The sequence below is a fragment of the Falco cherrug genome, chromosome Z (assembly GCF_023634085.1).
Source record: "Falco cherrug isolate bFalChe1 chromosome Z, bFalChe1.pri, whole genome shotgun sequence".
In the NCBI taxonomy this organism is placed as follows: domain Eukaryota; kingdom Metazoa; phylum Chordata; class Aves; order Falconiformes; family Falconidae; genus Falco; species Falco cherrug.
Genome location: NC_073720.1, coordinates 56,225,598 through 56,249,738, shown reverse-complemented (window position 1 = coordinate 56,249,738; position 24,141 = coordinate 56,225,598). Strand labels below are relative to the sequence as shown.

At 40.3% G+C, this 24,141-nt stretch overlaps 1 protein-coding gene across 1 annotated transcript in view; it reads left to right on the top strand.

Annotated features, from left to right (window-relative positions):
- Window positions 1-24,141, top strand: part of RNF38 (ring finger protein 38) — a 112,146-nt gene that overhangs the window by 1,283 nt on the left and 86,722 nt on the right. The gene's annotated exons all lie outside the window — the stretch shown is intronic.

Below are 24,141 nucleotides of genomic sequence, written 5' to 3'. Positions count from 1 at the left end.
GCAGCTGGTCCCGGAGCGGTGGTGATGCCGGGACCAAGCTCCCGGCACCGGGGATGACGTGCTTGCTGTCAGACACCGGACCCGGTACCAGCACTGCGCGGGAGTTTCCCACCTGCTTAAATTTAATTTTGTATCTGTGTGGTTTGGGGAGTGGGGCCTTAGATCGTTTCCCAGGGAGCTTTTTGTGAATGGCAGCCAGGATGAAACCGTGTATGTGTATATGAAGTTAGCGATTAGGAAGCGGTATGGGAGAACGGAGGCAAACGAGATGTGGTTCGCTGGGCCTGGAGGGTGAAGAAATGAGATAACTAATTAGTCTTTTCTTAGAACGTATTTGTAGTGGTGCTCTTGTCTTGGAGGCTTGGATGATTTACAGGAGTCTGCAGTACGGGTGGTTATACTGATGGAAATCTTGCTCTGGAATGAAGTAGGTTTTATAAACAAGTTCCTCTTGAAATTTGTGGTTGACAGCGTATTAAAAGGATTGCCATGCAGAAAGTTGAGGAAGAACTCGAACTTTTACCTTTTGATTTGTACCACAGAGCTCAAAAATAGCTTTTCCTACATGCTGAGACCACATGGCGCATGGGGAAGATCAGTCTATCCTGTCTAGCTATTTGAGCCTTCCAAATAATAGAGGAGAAAAATATTTTTCCAGTATAGGTGATCTAGAAATGGAAGTTTTACCTGATGAAACTGTATTTCAACTTTTTGCTTTTAAATTGCTTGGACGTTCTTGTAGATTATAACCTTATTTTAAAGCATGATAGCAAAACCTCTCCTAACCTTCCCTCACTCTTAATCCGAGACAAATTGACCTAGTATGCTACTGTTGGGAGATAAAAGCTTTTGTATTGCTCATGATTTGGAATGTCTTGGTGGAGAAAAGATTATATTATCATATAATGAATTCATCACAGGCCTAGTGTACAATGACCTTACTGTTGGGTTAGGGAATGCTGGGCTTTTTTTGGTTTTGCTCCCCCCCCCCCCCCCCCCCCCAAAAGGGAAGGGGCTTTTGGGGTTTGTCCTCAAATTCTGGTATTCACTAGCACAGATCCTGTGCTTAATGGTAAATAGAATAGTCAGAACCAGTTTTCTCAAAAGAGCTTTTGCAGACACCCAAGTTAAATGATTAAGTTTTACAGTATTCTTAAATCAGCATAGCAGGTGAATCCTTGTTTTAGTCGTGATCTGGAAAACTCAAATAATGTTTTCATGCAGTATGATCTCTGATTCATCTTCTCCTTTTGAAATAGCATCATAATTTACAGACAAATCCAGGAGACTTCTAGATTGGGGATGAGAAATGTTTTTTTCTTTTCTCCAAACAGGAAAACTGTTAATTTGACTTTGTGAAGGTCTGCCTGATTCATTCAAATACTTGCCACCAGTAGAAAAAAAGATGCACCAATCTCTGGCATCAGGGCTGAACTTGGATTGTTCTGCTGAGCATTCTCCTAGTTGTGTTCTTGAAAGCAGTAGTCCCCTATTAGTGGCCCTAGTATATTAACTTTTGATAAAAACCTGTATTGTGATTTGGTCTTCAGATATTAGGGGTTAGTAAAATTATGGTAGTTTACAAACAAGGTTGAGATAATGTTTACTATTTCTTTATCAACAGCAGAAGAACATCTAGTGATGGCTGGTTCTTTTTTGGTTTTTTTGTTTGTTTTGCTTTGTTTTGGGTTTTTTGTTTGGTTTTGTTCTTGTTTCTTTTGTATTTTTCTCCCCAACAGCATGTGTCAGTAGAAGGGAAAGTATTTATGGCTGTCAAATTAGTGAAAGAATATTGGACTAGAAAATGTTGCACTGAAGAGCTGATTGTTTCATTCAGGAAATTGATTCTGCTCCTAAGAGGCACTTCGCCTTCCATAAAATACTTTGCCTTTGCTGGGGTACATGCATCTCCTCAGTAAAAGAGAGAAACCCACCTAGAGGCAAGATCGTCAGCTGGGGAGAGAAGAGTGTGTCCGTAGTGGACGTTCTTAGACCTTTTCAGCATCACTTTTTTTTTTGTAAAGTCTGTGTTAACGTTCTCAGGTTTTGCAGCATTAGGAAAGGAAAGATGGCTTTTGAAAGTGGCCGTGTACTTAGGATACTGATGTGATGTCTGTAGCTGGTGAAAGTAGCTTTTCTGTTAAACATCTGTGTTACGCATGTCGGCTTTTTGCATGTTGTCAGGTAAACTTTTCTAAATTTAATTAATGTTGCTTGCCTGCCTGATGTTGCAAAGTCTTTCGTTAGAGTAACTTTAAAATTGTTGTTTAAGATCTGTGTGAGGCTAAGTCCTGTCAAAATATATTGTTAAGAGGAGTAATGGGATGTTCTTATTTTGGCAGATAACTGGGCATCTGCTAAGTCTTTCAGTCCGGAGAAACTGAAACTGCTGATGAAGGGATCAGAGTTTTCAAATGTGCGTAACGGCAGAATGTGAGGGGATGGAACTGCTTGTAAATATTGTATTAATGGGTTGATTAAGTGCAGTAGAAAGGTGTTTGAATTCACAATGGTTCTGCCTAATGCTTGTATACGTTAAGCAGTTGTAATACAAGTACTAAAACTCCCAGTATGTTCATATCCGCACATGTAAACTTTTGTGCCTTTAGCAATTGTGCATAGTTATACCCTCTATGCATGGTATGTGTGGTTTTGCTCTCAAACTGGAAATCAGTTACTGTGGCTTTATGGTGAGTGTCTTACTTGATTCTGGCATGCTTGGAGATAGATGCGAGTTATGTCACATAGATGCTTTCACAGCTTTATAACTGTGTAAAATAAAGCAAGATGGAGAGATAGCTTTTTAGTAAGAACAAGTGAAACACATTCAGTATGTGGATGATTTTCAAGAGTTGCGATTGATTTTGATAGCTTAAAACTAACCAACAAAAAAAAAACCCAAACAAAAAACCCCAAGTGGAAACTAGTATTGCTGCACCTTTGTATGAACTTAGTTAAACTGTGATACTCATAAGTAAAGAAGTGCCTTGGTGGTACTTTTTGGTTAAATTACCACAGTATTGTAAGTCTGTTGCTGTGCATGTTGGTTGGGTAGATGTTATGGTTTAACCCCAGCCAGCAACTAAGTACCACACCGCTGCTTGCTCACTCCCCCACCGTGCAGTGGGATGGGAGAGAGAACTGGAGAAGTAAAAGTGAGAAAACTCATGGGCTGAGATAAAGACAGTTTAATAGGTAAAGCAAAATCCACACATGCAAGCAAAGCAAAACAAGGAATTCACTCACCACTCCCCATGGGCAGGCAGGTATTCAGCCATCCCCAGCAAAGCAGGGCTCCACGATGCGTCATGGTTACTTGGGAAGACAAACACCGTAACTCCAAACATCCCCCCCTCCTTCTTCTTCCCCCAGATTTTTACTGTTGAGCGATATGTCATATGGTGTAGAATATCCCTTTGGTCAGGTGGGGTCAGCTGTCCTGGCTGTGTCCCCTCCCAGCTTCTTGTGCACCCCCAGGCTGCTCGCTGGTGGGGAAGTGTGAGAAGCAGAAAAGGCTTTGACACTGTGTAAATGCTGCTCAGCAGTAACCGAAAAATCCCTCCCTGTGTTATCAACAGTGTTTTCAGCACAAATCCAAAACATAGCCCCATACAAGATACTATGAAAAAATTTAACTCTGTCCCAGCCAAAACCATCAGGGTAGAACAAATCTGTCTTGGACACTAGATTGTCATTATCTTCAGTATCTCAGAATTATTATTAAAATGTTGGTGTGCTGTTTGCTAGTTTTTAATTATAAAGGAAGATAGAAGCTTTGTGTTTTTTAGAGAAAGTAGTTGTACTCTGAACAGATTCTAGTAATCATGGAATTAATGTTAGCAGACATACATAGAATATTTCACAAAGCTAGTTGTAATAAACATGAGTTGCATATTTATGGGATTAATTTGGGAAATAAATGCAATTATTTTCAGATAATGTACGTTTGTTTTAAGGCATTCTCTGCGACTACCACTTTATTTTTTATTTCACTTTGACTTTCTTTGGTAAATTTATATGTAGTGCTTGTGTAAACTGGAAATGATAATTTTATAGCCTGAAATTGTTCTATGCCGTAAATGTACTGTATGAAGTTGTTTTGGATGTGTGCTGTTCAGGTGCCAGCATCAACCAGCTCAAGTGAATGCTAGCAAATGTTGATTTCCACCCCCCCCACCCCCACCCCCCGATACAAGTATTTAGTGTGAGGCTGAGATAAATGTATTTTAAGGAAAATTAACAAAATTAAATCAATATGCAGATCTTTTAATTATAGTTCTTGCAGTATGAACCATTTTATCTTTGCCTATACTGGGATATTTCAGATGTAAAATATGCAGGAACACAGGAATTAAAAGTTCCAAGTTGTCTCTACAGTACAAATTCCAGCAAAAAGACCAGAGATAAGCATTTAATTTTGAAATGCATGCTTTTCTTTGCAACATCTGCTTATGAAATAACCTAAATTATGCTTTTGGTCTAATCCATCAAGATACTGATTATTTTCAGTATCTGTTGATTTGAACTGGATGACTTGCTGGAACTGATACTTCAGCTGTCAGAAGGACTGTGAATTTGGGAGGTTACACAGAAAAACATAATATAGAGCTGCAATGTAGCAGGCAATGAATTTGGTTTGTAAACTTAATTGTCTTTTGTTAGCTATAGAAGTTGTTAATTGCCTGTAAAATGGAGAGATTAATTTTCATTTCAGAGGAAGTGTTAGGCGTAAACCTGTGTTGATTTTTCTGCTGGTGTCACTCCACAGGCATTAGTGAAGATGGCATGAATTTGCAGCTGAGAAGCAATTTAGGTCTGATGTCTTGTACAGTTTTTGGTTAGAGTTTGCCTGGTTTTGAAACTGATGGTCTCCTCTCAGGTAAAGTAACTGAAAGATAATTGATGATTCAATGTGCAGTACAGTCTCAGTTCAAAGAAAAAGAATGTCACAAAAAAGTACAGGTATACAGCTGTCAAACATTCCTGATCCCTTGCCTTTGCGTTTTGGGTTTCAGTCTTTCAAGTATTAACACTTCTTTATCACCAGCAGTGTAGGTGAACACTGGAACTATGTGACATTCACTGAAGCAAGCTGCTGATGCCTTTTCAGAGTAGGCTGAAATACTAACTGAATTTTGTGTCTATATATCAGACTACTGCAGATCAGATCTTCCAGTGAAGGATAATGATAACTACCTGGAAAGGACTATGTAGCAAGGTGTGTGTCTCTTTTCCCATGTAACAAACGACAGGACAAGAGGAAACGGCCTCAGGTTGCGCCAGGGGAGGTTTGGATTGAATATTAGAAAAAAATTATTCACTGAAAGGGTTGTCAGGCATTGGAACAGGCTGCCTAAAGAAGTGGTTAGGTCACCATCCCTGGAGATGTTTAAAGGACACGTAGATGTGGCACTTAGGGACACAGTTTAATGGTGAACTTGGCAGTGTGTATTTTAACAGTTTGACTCAATGTTTAACAGTTGGACTCAATGACCTTAAAGGTGTTTTCCAACCAAAATGATTCTGTGAATATATATATATATTTTTATGTGTGTGTACTAGCTTTGTTCATGTTCTCACAGTTCGCTCTTACGTCTGCATGATTTGTCTGTGTTTAATGATAATGCTACAACATTTACATTTTTGTATCTATCTGAAGTTGGCATCCCAGGCACATTACATGTGCTATTTGAACCTTGAGCTAATTCTTTACAATATGAAATTACTATAGAAGAATAGGCAGCAGAGCAGATTTTGTACTCCTACTGCTTCATACCCTCACTACTTCATCCATGCTTTTCATCCATTTGTAGAGACTGAACAGTCAACACTCTTCACAACATAGTCTGAGAAGTATGTTTGACTTGTCACAAAAAAGTTAAAATGAGAAATTTTGAAAAAAGATATTAAAAAACATGATTGTGAACACTGTAAAATATTGGAAAAGCTGTGCTCAATAAAAATGTTGGGTTTTTTCTTGACTCTTTATATTTAGTTTTGCTGCTTATACAGCCCTTTTTTCACCCACAGATTATATTGGCAAAGTGAAATCCACGTGTGCACAGAATCTTTTTGACCCATGTTGTTTTCCTGAGAAAAATAGGCTTTAAATCTTTTTCAACCAATAGCATTGCAGCCTTTTATATTAGTTCTTGCATCTCAGGTATTTTAAGTGCTCTGTTGTATGGCATCTGCTTCATATCAGAAGTCCAGATGGACATGTGTCATCTAAACATACGAGTTGTCTGTGTTAATGTGATGCAGGATGTGGGTGGGATGTATAACAAGAAGGTAGAGTACCAAAATATCAGAGAGCATCTTACTAAGTTTGCAGTGGGAGCTCCCTTTGCAAGAATATTCTAATATGATGGTGCTGCTTTCTCCCACCTTTGTTTTTCTGGGTCTTGTTTGCTTTGTTGTGTGTTTCTTTTTTGGTGCTGGCTTTTTTTTTTTTTTTGGCTTTTTTTTTTAACGTGTTCTGGTTGCATTCTTCTATGCTCGTTCTAAACATTTTTTTTTATTCTTCGTATATGTGAAATACAGTAAGTGCTTGGTTGTTAGCATTCCCTGAATAAGGAAAAGATTCTCCATTCTTGAGGGGAAATATATTATTATTATTGTGCTCTGACTTAAAATAAAGCTTTCTTCTGGAAGTTACTTGATGTGTAATGTCACATTACACATACACAACAAAGAATGTACACTTTGCTTTATTTAGTGAAAAATGCAGGAGGGTTTTTTAATTAATAAGTCATAGATATTTTCAGAAGTATTTTAAGCAAGCACAATGGTTTTGTTTTCTGAGCTTCTCAAATACACACATAGGCTCCAAATGTTCATTCTTAAGACACTCCTATGCAGGTCTTTCTCAGTGAGAGCCAGGCACCCCAGCTCTAAACTCCTGGGGTTTCTGTTCCCATTATCCCTGGCATTGTGCCTAGGTTGAGCCTCTGCATCCTCCCTCTCATGCAAGTCCTTTGCAACCATGATGAATGAAAAAGTAACGTCTGTGATCAGTCTGGAGGTAAAGTGTGTCAAGCCATTTCTCTCGTAGTGACTGGGATTCTGCATCCACACAGATAATCTGTGTTGCTTGTTGCATTGTCTAGCAGCTAATGTAGTTTTCTTCGACATGGGCTGTCATAGTATCCAGCCTTCAATGAAACTTTTAAGTATTTCAGAGCTCACAACTCTAAGCATTTGGTTCTAGTCACCAGCTTCTGTGATGATCCCAGATGGGAAACGTAATCTTAAAAGAGGTCAGACGCCGTCACTGTAATTGGGGGGAAAAAAATAATCAGAAAAGCTTACTTAACTCTTTCATTGATTTTTTTTTTGTTCTTTTGTATAATGTACACAACTGTAGCACAAGGGTATGCAGCCAGTATGGAAAAGAACATTACTTACACAGTTAAAGGCTGTTTATGATTGGTTTTGATATCCCTTATGAATAAGAGAATTGCACTTTTTCCTGTAATGCTACTGATTTGTGCTCCAGGGCACGCTGTTTTAGAAGGAGGGCAGGAGGAAGGTTGTTAGTTATGTTACATATTTTCTGCTGTTGAGGAGTAAGGTATGAATTCTGTGAATTTTACTAAAATACATCATAAACTGTGTACCTGGAAAATTGTCTTGTTAGGAAAACTACCCTTAAATAGTTTAAAAATTGCTAAAAGCTATACACAGTATTTGTTCACATGACTTCTGTTTGTACGAGAGTCTGGGGGGTGGCTATTAACATTAGTGTGGCTAGTAACATTAACTGTATATGTAGAACAAATGGGTCTGTTTGAGAATACTTGGAACAGCATGAGTGCCGTGTGATTGAACCTGCACCAAGGAACTGCGACATACACTTTGAAAACATTTGCTATGTGTTTTTTCAGCACAGCTGGAAGTTATACCCTCTTTACCTTTTCCTGCTTTGCACCTGGTGTATGTTCATGTTCTGAAGTGAAAACTTGAGGTATTTACTATCTGCTTGGGTTCTTGCTCTGTGAAGATTTGATTTCGTTTTTAGGCACGTGGATACTTCTGCTTTCATTAAGAGCATGTGCAAATGTTTGCAGGACCTAAACTGTAGTGTCCGTTCCTGCCGTGTGCCCCCCAGTCAACATTTTAAAGTGATTTACTTTTTTTCTTAATTCCCCTTACAAATGTGTTTATTTGCCTATTTTTAGTGTGTGCAGGCTTTCTGTATAGATCTTCTGCATGGCATTGCTTTCTTTCCTGTTTGTAGGCTGGTGTGGCACCAAGTCAAACAGGAGTGAACAGTAGCTTTTGGAAAGAATTTTTGTGCAGATTTGGTAGTAGGTTATTGAGCCTTTTTGCTCAGAAACTCCAGGAATCTGTGGTTTGTATGTGTTTTTGAGCAAGATTACATAAAGTGTTTATGATATGATCTGAAAATTGCTTTTGCAGATGGCTCTGGAGATTGGATACAGGTGAGGTTTCTGAGCAAGTTCAGAAATTCCTTACTATTTTTGGAGGCTTGGGAGTGAAAGCCACTGGTGTGAGAAGTGCATTCAAACTTCAGAAATCTGTGACCGAGCTTGTAAGGAAGTAAAGCAGCAAACCATTGTACATGCTGCAGTGGCATTATTTCAAGAAAGTGGGAGTCCAGGTATATTTGATATTGTTCTTCATAGGTGTCTGTTGAGTTGGACTGAAAAAGTGAGTGAGACACACCCAGAAAAACAATTCTTTTCTTTGTTAAAACTTAATTTCATTTTTAAAACATTGGCAGCCTCTTGTGCCCATAGGGTCTCTTGCTTGCTGACTATGTAATATTTTGTTTGGTCGTCTGTGATGCTAAGCTATAGAAATGTGTATATGAATCTTCGTTTTGACTATGTAATATTTTGTTTGGTCGTCTGTGATGCTAAGCTATAGAAATGTGTATATGAATCTTCGTTTAAACCACTAATCTGCAGTATTTTTGGATTAATAAAATTTAAAAGGATTTATATTTTTCTTCCTAATTTTAAAGTAGTCTAAGGGTGGGAAAATGTAGTCGTACTGAGCACTTAGGAAAAATAAAGGACTTGTTGCATTTTGGCTGCTTTTTTTTGAAAAGGTCATAGTGAACTTGGGGGATTAGGGAAGAGCTATGAAGTGGTAAATATGGTAAAAATTGTAAGACAACAGTGACAGGGATGGTGTCATCTTACAAACTTGAAAAAAATACTGGTCCCCACAGTACAGCGTAATCTGTGAACTAGCTGGGGGACTGCTATTACTGAGCAACATATCTCTCTGATGGAGTAGTGGTCCTCCAGCTAGTTTGGAGATCACACTGTACTGTGGGGACCAGTCAGTATGCTGGCAGGGAGACATGCTGTTCAGAGGGATCTTGACAAGCTGGAGAATTGAGGATCTCATGGTATTCAACAAAGGCAAATGCGAAGTCTTGCACTGAGGCAGAATAACTGTGCAAAAGGTCAGGCTGGGGGCTGAATGGGTGGGTAGCAGCTCTGCTGAGGAGGCAGGTACTGACTTGGAGTGAGCTTGCTTGAGGACACCAGAGTGATGTGGGGGCTGGAGCATATGACCTGTAAGAAGAGCTGGATGAAATTACCATTGCACAGCCTAGTGAAAAGGTGGCTCACAGGAGATCTCAATGCTCTTTACCCCTTCTCTCATGGGAGGATGGAGAAAAGAGATACAGACTTTTGTGTGCTGGTAGGGCAAGAGGCAGGGAACAGGACTCAGGCTGGAACGCATGAATTTCTGGTCAGATATTAGGAAGATTATTTTTTTTTTCACCCTGAGGTGGTCAAGCACTGGAGCAGAGGACTGGGGACGCTGTGAGATTTACAAATTTGTAATTTTTGTACAGACACAGCAGTACACCAGCTACTGAGAAGAAAGTAAACTCTACCCTAGCTGAAACCAGGACATTACCTAACCAGTATTTATGATGTGATGAATCTACTAAAGCATAAATCTTTTAAGATCTTTTAAGAAAAAATGATACGAACAAGAATTCAGTCAGCAACATAAAATATGAGCACAACAGAAAGTAGGCAGAGTGAAAAACTGTGGTATATGACCTCCTCAGGTTGCCTTGCCATGTAAATGTGGAGGTGGCATTCTATGTAAAGCTGTCATGCTTGTTATTTTAGTCCTGTTTCTGTGTAAATAGCTTCTGACCTGAGGGAGGCTTTTGCCTTTCTTAAAAAGAATTGTAAGAAATCAGTGATTAAGTAGCAGATAAATTAGTCTGCATCCTAAAGGAAACACAGAGAGCTGATGCTGTTCTCTTTGGCTTACTGACCCATGGATATAGGTAGCTGCTGGGCTTTGAGGCAGCTGCAGTGTATGGTGTCTGTTACAGAGACACAGGAAAGAATGTAGGATATCAAGGACCAGGGAAATCAAAGGAATTGCAGGGAGCGTGAACTGTGAGGATCTGAAGGGGAACGGAGTTATTGCAGGGAGGGGAAAACAAAAATACAGAACAAAAATCCATGAAAACCAGTTTTCATTAATTCTGCTGCTCATATAACTACTAATTTTTCTTTTGAGGATCACTCTTAAAACATCTGTGTCATAAAAGAGAATTTTAAAATTAATGAGTTGCACATAATTGTTATGGACTTGTTTAATGTGCATTAACTGAAGTGTCATCTGTATCTCTTGTTAACTGGCTGCATGGAGGCTGTGTGGCAAGTTGGGTAGTGAGGCCAAAAGAGGATACCAGAATTTTCTGGATTTCCTGAGTCTCCAGTCAGGTTGGGGCAAAAGTGGCTTTAAAGAATTTTAAAGAAAAGACTTGTGACTTTTATTTAATTTATTATTCTTCAACATTATGTTTCTGTGTCAAGTCAGTTGTTTGGGGTTGGTTTTTTTTCCTCCTATCATTTGTTTTTTAGATGATGCATCTTCTGGTTAGGACTGATGTCCCAAAAAGACGAACATTTCTAGTAGCTTAGGTCTTCCTTACCTTTGTGTTTCTCCCTATTGTGCTGTTCTACTCTTTTGGGTTTTTTTTTCTTCAAGTTTAATAGTGACAAAAAGAGGAGTATCAAAGAAGTCCGCATAAGAAGCCAAGATGTAGGAAATCATTCTGTCATTGTAGAAGCCCATAGGAGCACTTTGTTTTCAAAGTACCAAGTTTAGTTTTGGAGGCCTTTTATGTCTCTAGAGATTTTCAATTTAAGGCAGATTGTCTAGTCAAGAGATACCAAAATGATTGCATACTGAACTATTCTTAATGTTGATCTTCTAAAGATCTTGAATTTACAAAGTTTGGAGAAGAAATGCTAGCTAAGATTTATTACATCTCTGTAGAGGGAGGGCCTAGAATAATCAGATTTTATGATCTATGACAGCAATAGGTGAAAATACTTAAAATACTGTCTAGTACAGTCGGGATGACTGTTATTGAAGTCTGTGTGCTGACATGCTTTGATATTTACTATCCAGCATCTTTGCAGGTATTGCTTAGGGTTTGTCTGTGCTAGAAAGTTGTGCTGTGCTGTATTGATCAGTATAGCTAAAGTGGTAAAGAAGGGCTTCTCAGGCATGAAAGTGACTTTGAATTGCTTATTTCTGGAGAGTTTATCCTGTTCTGAGAAACAGGGTAGGTCATCAAAAAGAACATTTTGGCCTCATAACTCCCATTGTTCTTGGGTTATAGACCTAGTGTACCTGGAAGACTGCTGCTTACCAATACACTTGCCTGTTCTGTTATGTAGACCACCAGGTCACAGATGCTTGAAAGTCAAAGTTCCTAACAGTTATGTCTAGTATTGAAAAGAAATTTCCAGCCATATTGGGAGCCTATGTGGTGCCTTTTTGAAGTGCTTCAGCCTCCTTATCCCAGCAGCCCATGTGATGAAATTAAGAGGTGATTTCTGACAAAACACTTGTGGTTTGTGTCTTTATCTTGCTTTGCCTAACTTTTGCTGTGTTGGTTTTGTTGCTCCTTGTGTTCGAAAATTTTGTGTGTTCCTCAGTTCATTTGACAAGTCATGCTGGAGCTTCCTGGATTGATCTCATGGCTTTCCAGGCTTTTTCCTTGCTTTTGCTACCTCCCAACCCAATCAGGCTTGTCCTTTTCAAAGCTGTCACTGAAGGAACAGAGTGTAATAAAAATACTTCAGTGGACTGAATTGCACCTCTTGCACATTACTGTGTTCAGCATTCTTGTGGCCACTGGAGCTGTTGATGTTATCATCGAGGCAGTGGCATTAAGATGGGAGAGCTATCACGTTACCTTAGGAGAGGGGTAACTGGGACATGTGGATATTTGTTGCCAGGGGCTGTCCAGAGGTCTCAATGAAAAATACAGTTAGCAGGTTGAGGGTGACATGCTTGTGGGATGTGAAAGTGATTCTGAGCTTTGGTAAACAAAGTGCCATCCTGCTGCAGCTGCTTGGATTCCCTGTACGGATTTTGTATGAATGCTGGCAAAACTTTGTGTTTATGGTGTTAGCAAGGAAGGCTTTTGCATGTGAAGCAAACTGCTATTGTTATGAATTTATGACTCACAAAAAGAAGGGGAAGTGGATCTTGGTTGGTGTATAGCTAAAAAAGAAATGTGGCATCCTAGTGTTTTGCTCTGGATATGGCATATTTGTGTTGCACAAACTTGGGTAGTGAGAACTTGAATTCTAAGTTTACTTACCCAGGCAACACAGATGTTACTTTCCAGAAAACACTGTGAAACAGAGCAGATGCAGTCAGGTTTTCAAGGGAGATTTGCTCTGCTGTATGCAGAAATTAAGGCATAATTCTCATCTTCAGCCATGAACACTCATGCTTCAGCTTTGCAAATCAAGTATTACGAGAACAGAGTTAATCTGTGATCTGTTGGTCTATGTTTGTTGATTTAACTGTTTCTGCTTATGTTCAGGGAGGCATATGTGCTCTTATACTGTGAGGTCTGTATTTGGAAAGGAGAAGGCAAGAGACATTATTCCTATAGATTTTCAGAAGTTCTGTGGCTGATCATCATTACTATAGAGAGGTTACTAGAAGGCTTTCTTTCACTTTCGGAGATGAGCCAGAGCCTGTTGGAGTTGGGGCAGCCTTAATTAAGAAAAGGGTAGTGTGCTGAAACAAAGATGGATATCTAACAATTCATGAGGTCATTGTTCATTCAGAGTCTCCCTTAAGTATATATTTACATTTCTGTTTAATATTCTCTGTTTTCCCACTTGTTATTATTACTGTTACTAGCATACTGATGGTCTCAAAAATTGCTGAGAGTTTAAAACATGCAAAACTGGAGATAAACCTAGTGTCTTGGGTTCTGACTCTCTTTTGCCTTGCGTATTTTGAGTTGTTTGTTTGCTGTTGGAATGCTCACAGGCAGACACACAAAACTTACATGCCTCAATATCTAGAACAGTCACCTCTGTATCTCTTAAAATATACAGTTGGTCACATTCCTTGGCTTCTAATTGCCTCAGAGCATTATGTAAGGTATAAAAATAAGTACTGCTGAGGAGGAAACTGGCAGTACAGCATCCTAGATTTATGTGTGTTGAATGCATTGTAAACTTCATGGAGTTCTTTTGTGAAACTTGTCTGCAACATATAACTCTGCTAACTAATGACGTGCTATTGGGGCTGGCTGACCTGGCTACTTTGGTATTTCTCTTCCAGTTCTGCACACAGTACTTCATGAGTACTGTGTATTTTTTGTATATCATTTGTATATCCAATTGAAGTACATCTTGACTTTTAGGCTTATTTCAGTTGAAGTCAACTAGACTATATGTATGCTTTTAAATCTGTGTATACGTTGTGCATAAATCTGAGAACCCTTTATTCTGGATTGTGTAGGTGTTTGCCTTAATTAAAAGCAAAAGTAGAAATGTGTTCAACTGTATAAAGAAACTGGTAATAGCAGCCCCATCAAAAGGAGTTATGACCATCTAGACTGGGCATAATTGAAGTAGCTTGCCCTCTTGCTCAAAGTTTTCATGTATCTAATAGAGTTTGAACTCAAATGGGTATTTTTGGTGTTAAGCTGCTAGATGAACAACTGAAGACTGCTGAGCTGTATGGGTATGTCACAGGTACTGGCTGCCATGCATCTGTGTTACTGCTTTTGCTTTCAGTTGTTCCCATGAGTGCCAGTTGGAGCACAAGGAGCCATGGTAATAGGAGTGTTTGGGAGAGCTGGGTCTTGCTTACTTGAGAAAGGTGAGAGTGTGATGGTATTGTGGAAAGCGCTGACGGAACAGAGTGACAGTGGGTGATAACTAGGCAGGCAAGACACCAAGAAATGAGATACCTTACTAAGTTCAAAGGAAAAAAAATACCAGGAGCTGAGAACTGGCTACAGGGAAGGGAATACAAGGAAACCATGAGAAAGAGAGGAGAGTTGATTACTTCTGTAGCCTGTTAGTGAATTAGGAGACATGAAGAAAATTCCAGAGAGCAGTTTGTTTTTGCAGAACATAAAAAATTAGAAACTGCTGAAAATGAAACAAAATCCTGTGGAGAAAGAAGGTTATGTTGTGGTGAGTTAACTTGGGTTGGATGCCAGGTGCCCACCAAGCCACTCTATCACTCACCCTCCTCAACTGGACAGGGGAGAGAAAAGGCTCATGGGTTGAGATAAGTACAGGGATCACTCCGTCGGTATGGCCACAGGCAAAGCAGGCTTGGCTTGTGGAAATTAATTCATTGCCAGTCAGAAGTCAGAGTACGATAATGAAAAGTAAAACCAGATGTTAAACCACTGTCCCCTCACACCTCCTTTCTTCTTGGGCTCATCTTCACTCTGGACTTCTCTACCTCCTCAGCCTGAGTGGTGCAGCTGGGTGGGGTGTGGGGGTTGTGGTCAGCCCATTACATATTGTCTCTGCTGCTCCTTCTTCCTTGCACTCTTCCCCTGGTCCAGGGTGAGGCCCCACACATGGGAAACAGTCCTCCATGAACTTCTCCAATACGAGTCCCTCCCATATGCTGCCGTTCTGCATGAACTGTTCCAGCATGGGACTCTTCCATGGGGTGCAGTCCTTACAGAATGGACTGCTCCAGGATGGGTCTCCTGTGGGGCCGCAGGTCCTGCCAGAAGACCTGCATCAGTGTGGGCACTGTCCACAGGCCCCGCCAGGAGCCTGCTCCAGCCCAGGCTTTCCATTCAATCGCAGCCTCCTCTGGGCACATCCATCTGCCCTGCTGTGGGGTCCTCCACAGGCTGCAGGTGGGTATCTGCTCCGCCATTAACCTCCATGGGCTGCAGGGGCACAGCCTGCCTTGCCGTGGTTTCCTATAGTCTGCAGGGGAATCTCTGCTTTGGCACCTGGAGCATCTCCTCTCCTCCCTCGCTGACCTTGACGTCTGCAAAGTTGCTTCTCTCATGCCTCTCTCCTGCTGTTACTGCAGATTTTACCCCTTCTTAAACATATTATCACAGAGGCGCTGTCACCATTGCTGATGGGCTTGGCCTTGGCCAACAGTGGGTCCATCTTGGAGCCGGCTGGCACTGGCTCTGTCGGACATAGAGGAAGCTTCTGGCATCTTGTCACAGAAGCCACCCCTGTAGCCCTCAGCCACCAAAACCTTGCCATGTAAATCTGATACAAGATGGCATGGAATAAAAAGATCTGGAATTATTCACATAGATAATCAATGCAGACAAACATTGCCTGTTGATACGTGCTTATCTCTCCTTTGACTGCATGAGGAATTGAGCTTGCAATTTTGTCACAGCTCCAAGACAGGTGCTTGAAGAAGGAAACATAACTACTTGCCATAGGGTGTTCTGAGGCAAGATGAAGTGTGTGAAGAGCTGGGTGAAAAAGCTAATGTAGAGGATCAGAATGAACTCAGCACCTTGTATTGTCTTGTGTGTGATTACTTATGATTTATGCAGTTTGCTGCCTAGAAGAATTCTACGACTGAAAAGGGTAATGCAGTTGACTCCAAAGGCAGGTTTTTTGGGTTATCCCACCTATAGCTTGCATCTAAAATTGAAAACTAGCTGCACAGCAGCCATTATTTTGAATAAAGAAATATGTATATACAGAAGGATCTAGATAGTGGCTATGAATCCTACTGATGTTTTCTAGAGTCAGAGATCTTAGGATACTGTATATACTCGTAAGTTTACCGTGGGAGAAAAGTCTGGAATTCTAAAGAAAATAAAATTACAAATTAAAAATGAAATGCTAAACCAAAACCTTTTAATGTAGAGAGAGATTGAAGTATTGTGTCTTTTAGGTTTTGGATGATTTTTAACTTCATTCACAAGGGACTCAAAAGTGGTGGGGTTTTTGTGGTGGTAGTTTTTTCTTTCAGCAGCAGAGAGAAAGCAACTGCAAGACTAAGAAAGATACAGAAGTAACCCAGGCATATAAATGGAACATATACAGTAGTGTTCAGACTGATCTACAGTAAAATCTGCTTATGAGTTACCTGCAGCTCTGTCATTTGATAAAAGTGCTGCACCTTGTCTGTGGGTTTTTTTGGGTTTTTTTTTTTTTGTAAATGCAGTACCTAGACGTTTGTGTGTATTTTTGCAAGAATCTTGTAAGTGCATTACATCTGTCTAATACCTTAGATTAGACCGTCTTGTGGTCAAATGTCAATGGCTGTGATGTTCAGAGTAAACTGCAGAAAGCAGTCACATCCATCACAAGGACAGTGGGAGCTTTGTTATGTGCTTTCATGTAGGGACAGAGGTCAGCAAGTTTGTTGGCAGGAATAGAGAGTAATAAAGTTTGCTCCCCAGTGAAACCCTGTGTCTGGAAGAGTGCGTGGGGTTTATGAGTAAGGAGGAAAGGGAAGTGGCTTCTGTCCTTCTGTTTATAAGGAAGTGCTCCTTTCTGAGTAGCATTTGGTTCACATACCAAGAAAAAATGATTAAGAATTCTTGTATTCAAAAGGAACAGTTGGTGTTGCTGTAGGTATGGTTGCTGCGCAGTATTTTGTACTGTGGTGAAAACTGGCCCATTTTGAGCTTTTCTGAAGTGTTGTGGCTTAACCAAGACATCAGTATTCTTTGAAGAAAATCTGATTACATATTTTTGAAGGGATCAGTTTTTCACTGGAGTGAGTGGGTGTGGGACCCTTTAATGAACTCTTAGGTAGGTGGTCTCTCCTGGGAACTTTTACTGTGATGACACAGTGTCTTCAGAGTAAAGAACACCATCTGCATCCATAGCTAAAGAGTGTTTCAGTATTGGGCAGTCTCTTTCTTTGTATTGTGAGGCTGTGGGACTTTTGTGGCAAAACGGGGGGAAAAGTTGAAAATGGGACATGCTGCAAGAGCTGGTTTGATTTGTGGTTGGGTTTGTTTTGAGCGTTTGGCATTGGGTGCATAAAGGCAGATAAGGACAGCTTTGGTCTTTTCAGAGTTCAGAAAACATTTGGTTTGTGTGTGTCATAAAGCTCTGAATCAGGCATCCACCCCTTTATTAACCTGTCTAGAAGTAGTATAAGGAATGTCCTAAAATCTAACTGTTTCTAAGGTCCTAACTTCATGCACACTTAAACTGCAGCTGGAATAGCAGAAAAAACTGCCCATTATCACCTGGGTTTTAACCACAAGCTTCTAAGCTGGATGAACAAACTGCTGCAATTTAACGCTAGCATTAGGTGTTAAATGAGGTAAATCCCTTGTTCACTGAGTGTTCCTACAGATGGTAACTGCACTATGTGAGAGGGCTGGAAGTGTTTCCCCCAGTTGCAGTGCTTCCTTAACATGGGATCAAGAAATGAAAGCCAAGAGGTTGCAATCATTTCTTTTCAATCTGTGTGTAGTAACTTTAAGTGATGTTTGTTTCCACCTCTCTTCATCCGTTGTAACTGTTGGGTAGATTTCTAGGAGCACTGAGTAACATGGAGGGTCAGTAGCTACTACAGTCTTGAATATAGAGATATTTTAATTTTTCAGTAATCTGAAGGATTATTTGTGTAACCAGTAATCTATTCTGGTAGCCTTTAGGGAGTTATTAGGATATACAGATAAAATTTCAGACAGACCCACAGAGTAAACAAGTGTCTTGTAAAAGTAAATAAATAGAGATTACATTGACTTATTTATGGTTTTGGCTGTTAAATTCCCCATGTGAAGATAAAGATAGTGATAGCATCAATGATGAAGAAACATATACTTGGTAACTTGAGGGGGTGGAAAAGATAATAACTTGGCATTTTGGAAAGAAAGTTTCATTTTGTATTGCATGCAGCTCTACAGTAATGCAAAGTGAGTGAAAAATTTCACAGATGCAGTCACCTCAATGTGCACATATTTCTTTCAACTTTGCCTTCATTTATGTGATACAGTTTGTTCATGAATCAAAAAGAATAGCTTGGTTTCCACCCTACCTGCAGTTCTGAGTGATCCTATTTTGGAGACTGAAGCTAGAGGCCTCTCATGTTGAGGGTGGCAATTCTTCTTGCCTAACTCTCAATAATACTGCAAAGCATAAGCTTGCGGGCTGGTAGATGCCACCTTCAGCTGCTGAATCTAATTTTTGCCAGGCTCTGCTGTATGGTTTGCACACATAGCCCTGGTGCTTTCTTCCTGTGCTTACAGTACTAGTTCATGTTTGGTGCTTTTTGTCTTGTGTTTGATATGCACCAGCAAATACGATGTAAACTGTGTTCAAGTCATATGATGAATATTAGATAGCTTTTCTTTCTTATCAAGTACAAAGCAGAAGACCTGAATTGCTCTTACCACCCAAAAGCATGTTATTGTTTCGCACAAGTGTATTAACCCTGTTGTGCAGAACTAAACATGACTACACGTTTTGTTTCCAGCTGAACTCATCATGTTAAAAATGTTAACAACATTTTAGCATCACGGTTATTTTTAACTTAAAGTTCATTTTCATAAGCTTTGTAGTATCATTGCCAGTATTGGAGAGAAACAATTTCCTGTAAAAACTGGGAGTGTTTCCATCATAAGATACCACTTCTGTTATGAAAATAATGTAGAAAACATTGGCAGTTGGCCAAGTGAGGATGTGTGTCTAGAAATCCAGAGGATAGCTTAGTCATTTGACTCTCGGAGAACTAACATTAGATTGAAGCAAACTGCTGATATTACTTGAGTTATAAAATCTGGATTGTGCTTTTCTCTCTCAAAGTAGCTCTTGAAAGGAGATCAGGGCATATTAGGAGCATTAAGCAGGGTCTTCCAGTTTTTCTGATGGCTTCTGAGAGGCTGCCTGTACTGAGAGCAATTTTCGATTCTCTGTGTTGGGCTCTTGATAAAAGGATACTTTGACCTCATAACATCCCACCACTGGTAGAAGTAGGAATCTTTTAATATAAGACCGTCCCCAGGTTGAGCTTGTGTCTGGGAGGTGTTCTCTCCATTTCCTTTTTTCCTAATCTTTAGTCTTGGCTGCACATACCCTTGTTTAGTTCCTTGGTACTCAGATCCTAATCCCTAACATTTCCCTACGTTCCAACTTGTCTTACATCCATCACTTCTGGGTGTTCTGAGGAGGAAGAGAAACAAAGACATCACTTCCAGAGGATTTACATAACATTTTGTTTACTGCTTTCTTTTCTCTTAAGTTCTCTTAGTGCTAACCTTACCTGCTGCCTTTCCTCTAGTTTCAGTTTTTAGGTACCTGAGTACAGAAGGGTCTGTCATGTGCTAAGTGTTAAGCAATCTAAAGAAAGTTCAGACTTTCCTCAGTCCCCTTGTATCCTGCTAGAAATCAACAATCTCACCCTTAGTCATGTTCCAGGAAAATCATAGGCTTAGTATCTGGCTTCTGAACCAGGAAATAACATTGCTTGATGGGGCAAAATCTTTTTCCTTACACTGTTGTGCTTGGAGAAGCTGCATCTTGCGAAGTGCAGTGAACGGATAGTGCAAAAAGAAAATCTGATAATCAAGCAGACTGCTTTCCGAGCAGGGAGAAAGTGTCATACAGGTTCTATCTAACCTGGTGCTAGGAGGTTGCTTTTGCCCTGTTCGGGCGCTTACCAGTCTGTGATAAGACTGCTAGGGCTGTGGAAAACTGCTTGTGCCCAGTAAACCACACAGTGTCTTTTAATGGATTTCCTACGCTGAGAGGGAGTGCTCTTGGTCCCACTGGTGATGTCCTGCTTTGTCTTGCTGCTTTACTGAGGCCACACAAAAGTACCAAAGTGCTTTCCAAAACTTGGAACCTATCTACAGCTGGAGTTAAAATTCTAGAGGTGTTTGGGGAAGGTGAGCAGTGATTTTTGGAACTAATTGTTCCTGTATTGTAAGATATAGGTTAGTCCTAGGTCAGTCTGGGTTGTACCTGGTTGCTACTTGTGACCCTCAGTAGATGCTTCAGAATGAATTTTGAGTGAGGCACAAACTAAGTTATTCTTCTCATGGTTTTACCCGAGGGACTCCCTGAGCTGGAAGTTGTATCAGGCACATGGTGTTCAGCAGACTGGACTTCTTTTCTGAGGCACAGTGAGTAACTGTTCCCTGTCTACCTGCTGTATGGCACTGGTGGTGTTCACTCAGTCATCTAATTTCTAAGCTGAAGAGTCCAGTCTATATGTTGTCTTCCTCACACCTCCCCTGCCCCCCACCCCCCACTTTATCACTGTTCTGTGACTCTAGTTACGGGCTCTTAAGGATGCAGTTTTCGAGGTAATAGGAAACCCTGAGTGTACAGCATTTTCAGTCTTCTTCTGTAGTCCTTTTATGCTAGTTGTGAGTATTCATCTGTTAGTTCTATCAGAAGCTTTGCAAAGAGACCATTTCCATTTAAGGGGAGGAAGCAAAGGGAAGCTTTTGATCCACACGTGTAGCTGAGATTATTGTTCTCCTTGTGTGGGTTCTTTTGTAATTACTGGCGCTGAATTACATCTGTTGCTTCATTTGCCCCTCACTTGCTGTTGTTAAATCCTGTCATAATTCTGTTTTATTTATATTCAGTTTGACCCTAGGTGTTGCTACTCATCTTAATAGAGTAGAGTAGCATATATAATAATATAATAGAGTAGAAAATGAGGATTGCTTTGAAACTAACAAGGCCTTGTCCAGTGTTGCAGAGCCATGCTAGACAGATGAAGAATAAGCCCTCCATAGTTGCACGGTTCTGCCCACATTTCATTCAGCATATTTGCATGTCCATGTGGAAATGTCTGGGTCACATCTCTTGCATGTGCTTTACTGGCAGTGTGCTACTCTGACCGCTTCTGAACAGAGCGTGTCTTGATGTTCTGGAAACGTGCGGCAATGGCCTGGCAAGGAGGATAGAGGTCTGCAGCAGGGGTAGCTCCCTCTGACTTTGGTCATGATTCTGTATTCTTGCTCCACTTTATCTCACTGAAGGTATTTTTTGGCCCTCTCCCAGCTTTTGCTTATGAAATGACTTAAACCTTTTTTCCTCTTTAAAATGGTAAGTAACTGGATTTCTGGACAACAGCCTGATTTTAATTGCAATGAATAATTAGGAAGCTTTTATAGTAACCCCTCACTGCTTCTTCAAGATGACTTACGAACCTACTGATCCCTCCTTCCCCTGCTTTCTGGGAATGTATGCACTCCACATTCCACTGCCGGGATTGCCTCTTTTCCATATCTTAGAGAGATCCTAGTAGATAATATTGCTGTTCAGCCAGAGTGTACAAAGCTGTAATTTCACTGAAGGTGAATGGAGGTTGGAAGATTGTAAAATGCCTGCACAAATCTAGTTGTTTGCTGCGAGGAGTGCTTCCAGCTGTCAGCTATATTCCAATTTCCACTTGTGTTTTGCACCTGCTTGGGAAGTTTGGGTTCTGTCCACTAGCTAAATCAACTTGCTGCTTCCTTGAAATTAGCAATACCACAACTTATGTCTCACGTCTACTTTGTTTGTCTTTAAAACAGAGAACTAAAGAATCCTTTGCATGTGGTAATTATCCTGAGAGCTGTGTAAATTTCTTGAATAAGGTTTAAACAATGCTATTGAGGAAAAGTCTCCTAAATGTAACTGAATGTCACACTGCGGGCAGTCTCCTTGCTCTGAGAACTTTGTATTTCAGAGGCAAAGTAAACTAAGTTCTGACACTGTTCTTGTGAATATATTGACTTCTTATTGAGCCAGTGTCATGAAAGAAGAATGAGCTGAACCTTTATAGGCTTTTGCAGTAGTGGAAATGCTGGAGACAGAATTCATGTCTTGCATCTGCAGTTGAGCTGGTGGGAAGAGAAAAGGCAAAAGGATTCACCCCGGGGGGCTGCTGTACTTAATCAACGTGGCAGCCACATCCTTCCCGTTTCCCAAATAAGCTTTCACTGGACTTCTGAGCTTTCTGGTATCTGACACATGCTTGTTGTCCAATTTAAGCAGTGAATGAGTATTTGAGTCTTCTGATGGGGAAATACTGTGTCTGGATAGCGTTAACACTTCCTATTAAAAAGAAGTCTTCAGTGAGATGTAGGCTATCATTAGCATGCCTGTTGGCCTAGGTTACTGACTGGATGTTTAACTTCATGCTATCGATCTTGTATTATCTGGCAATATGCCTTGCTAATGCCCAGGCAGAAAGGACAATGAGTGAAAGAAAATAATAGTAATTAAAAAATGTGCTGGGAGAAATGGACATTTTGCTACTTGTATATGGTGGTATAGCAGATCCAGTCAAAGAATTCTGGTACATTTGGAGTTAAAAGAGAAAGAAAATTGAACAGTTAAAGCAGTATCTGTGGTGCTGAACCACTGCTTGCTTAAAGGCTTAGCTTCCAAGAGTGCTCAAGTAACTTATGTGCTGTGGTTTAGTTTTTGCTGTAGCCATACAAACATAGGCTAGCTTTTCCGTTTCTTGGTTCTGGGTAAGAAAAGACTGCTTAAGGAACACAGTTCAGTTCCTCAGCGTTAAGGCAGTTACCTGACTTTTTTTTTTCCCACTGCTGTTTTTCTCCTGCGAGCAACATCAGCAGCTTCTTGTACCTGTAAAGTCTTAACTGTTCAAACATACTGTGTAAGTTAGGAAACTGCAGATTAAATACTGTGATGTATGATTAGCCCAGAAATTTTTATAATTTGTTAATATCTGTTCTTGTTAAGAGTGTAACACTGTTACAAGGTGCTCACTATTAAAAACTTGCCTGCAAGGTTATCTTGTGAGGAGTGCAAGCAGAAATGTGACAGCGCAGGGAAACCTGGGGGCAGTAAGTGCAGAGGTAGTCTGCTTAGAGTGGCAGTGCTTCCCCGTGCTTTCCCAGGGACTTTGGGGAAGTGCTGGATGATTAATCTGTCCTTGCACAGGAGAGGGATGAGGCAGAAAAGATTGTTTGCTTGTCCGTTAGTCAGCCACAGCCTGCCTTCTGAGTATCACTGTTAGGGTTTCATAACCTGCTTGACAATGATGATTAGGCTGACCGCTTAGGGGTGGAAAGTGACATGGTACCACCAATACAGCTGGCAGTCTGTATTGCAAGAGTGGAACTAGGGCTCAGTATCGGAAAGTGCCTTGACCCTTCTTTTCTGGCTTAGTTGATTGGTGCACTGTTTTATGGATTTTGCTGCCTTTAAAATGTCCAACTTTAATGACAACTCTTGGACTACTTCACTGAAAACATAAAACTCCAGGAAGGCAATGCTACAATAGTTGGGCTGTGTGATGGTTTTGGTGGATTGTGCTCTTTGCTTTCTGTGAACTAGGTGTGCTTGTCTTGAGTCATAAACTCAAGAACCTAAGTATGAAACACTTTGTGAGCCCTCAAGGAACAGCAGGTTGTTTTGCATTCTTTCCCTTCTGTGAGAACACAGACTCTGATTTTAGCGAGACTGCAAAGTTCTTCAGGGAATAAAGTCTAAACCAAATTGGTTTTAAGTATCGTGTGTTGAAATGTGTTCCTTGAGTCTGGACAGTGGGGCCAGAAGTCGCCACGTAATAAGACGCAGCTTTGCAGAAGGTGCTGTCGTGACACAAGCATTTCTTCTTTGTAGTGGCTACCAGTGCTGTAAAAACTCTTGAAGGAATTTAGGAACAGCTTTTTGGTGGAGAATTCAGAAGGAGACTGCAAGAACAGAAACAAGGAAGTTCAAAGACAAGTTGAAAAAAATGGTAAAAGGGAGGGGTAAAAGGGTCCATTTGAAATTTTTATTTTCAAAATATGTTTCTTCTTTCTCAATTAAACATCATTAATGAATTTCAGGGGTGTAGTTAAACTCCTGTTACATATTTGCAGAAAATGAACTGGAAGTACCTAGTGTAGTTTTATTTTAGATTTCATAA